Source organism: Pteropus vampyrus, unplaced genomic scaffold, assembly GCF_000151845.1.
Source record: "Pteropus vampyrus isolate Shadow unplaced genomic scaffold, Pvam_2.0 Scaffold1041, whole genome shotgun sequence".
Lineage (NCBI taxonomy): Eukaryota > Metazoa > Chordata > Mammalia > Chiroptera > Pteropodidae > Pteropus > Pteropus vampyrus.
The window spans coordinates 12,167-13,726 of record NW_011889822.1 but is presented as its reverse complement, the minus strand read 5'-3'; the positions used below and the strand labels follow the sequence as shown (position 1 = coordinate 13,726).

Genomic DNA, 1,560 nt, shown 5'->3' with positions numbered 1-1,560 from the left:
GCCTTTAGTCATCCATCTTTGTGTTTTATCTTTGTTTGCTTTTATTCTTTAAATCCATCAGTCTGTGGGTTGGCTGTCCGTCCACTTGGCCTTTAGGATCACTGTGTTTTATGAGCCAAAAAAGCGGCTCTCTGGGGGCCAGGCCCTAAGCTGCCATTGCCCATTTCTCTCATTTCAATAATTGCACAGTCCCTACTGATGACACGTGAGTGCCTGTCCCTCAATGTATTATTTCAGGATTTTTCATCCCCTTTAGTACTGGGAGCCCATTTCTGGAACACCATCTCCTACTGCCGAGCCCGGCTGTCAGAGACAGTCACCACCAAGCTTCCTGACGATGCTCTTGGGGAGGAACATTATTTCCTCACCCCTTGTAGATTCTTTTTGACTGGTTTAATAACTAACATGAGACAGATTAACAGGAAAAAGGAAATTTTAATTTGGTACATTTATAGAAATATGATCCTCTCTGAAGTGACAAAGGAGGCAGTTTTTTACCTTTTAGACAAACAATAAATTTGTGGAGAATTGACAAGAATACGGGATTGGGCTTGAGGCAGTAAATGAGTAAGGAAGTGGCCAGGCTTGTTCATACAGCCTCCTGGGCCCTGGATTCCCCAGCTCTGGTGTCAGGATGTCTCTGTACCTCCTGGTGAAGGGAGGGCACCTTTCACATCGGTGATTTATTCCCTGCTTTTGGGGGGACAAAGGTATATCAGAGAGTACTTCTTCCACTGCTGTTTCTACAGTAACTTCAATTGGAAATAATATACCGCAGTAACATGCTTTAGGGTGTCCTAACTTGAACCCCATCATCACCGTGCTTTCTTCATAAGTTTGATGAACACAGAGTCCTGCGGACCTTCTCATGGAGCTCAGTCGGTGGACATTTTCTGTGTGTTCTGACTTTCGTATTTTGTGGAGTCTTTTCATCCCTCCCTGTGTGTCTGCCTTGGAAGTGACTGATTTTTCTCTCCCAGGCGATGTAGCCATTTCCTTTTCTGATTCCCAAATCCCATTCTAGTAGTAGGTGAGCACCGTCTCCCAGGGCTGTGCTAAATCCCGAGACACATACTGTCGACAGTCCCTTCTCAAGTGTTGGGCTGTCTCTCACCCCACGCCCACCGTCACCCAGCTTTCTCGGAAGCAGCCAGTACACTCTCTACCAGCTCCCTGCAGGGTCCTGGACATTGTTTGACACTCCCCTGGCACCTAGACCGTTTCTTCCCTCAGCCAGCCTGGTACTTCCCTGAATTGCTTATGGACTGACCGATGCTGTACATTGGCCTGGTGGACGGAGGGGACATATGTGTGGTTTCTTACCTCCTGGTCCTTGTCAAGCAAGGGAGGGACAGTAGCCTTCCACTGGAGTACGGAGGGGCCGGGCAGGGTCAGTCCTTGCTCTGCCAGGTCAGCCATCAGAGGGAATCTCTTGCTATCACAGAGATGGGGAGAGGTGTCTGTGTGTCATGTCTTCCAAGTCCAGTTGTCTCTTACATTTTCCTTCACAGATGCTCCCTCCATTTGCTATAACTTCACCATTTCTACTTATGAGTACAC

General features: G+C 47.8%; 1 protein-coding gene across 1 annotated transcript in view; it reads left to right on the top strand.

Annotated features, from left to right (window-relative positions):
• LOC111734379 (UL16-binding protein 1-like) overlaps positions 1-1,560 on the top strand; it is a 17,787-nt gene that overhangs the window by 4,226 nt on the left and 12,001 nt on the right. The window contains exon 2 of the mRNA XM_023526566.1: positions 1,512-1,557. The gene's annotated coding sequence lies outside the window, so the exon portion shown is untranslated. The remainder of the gene's footprint in view (positions 1-1,511; positions 1,558-1,560) is intronic.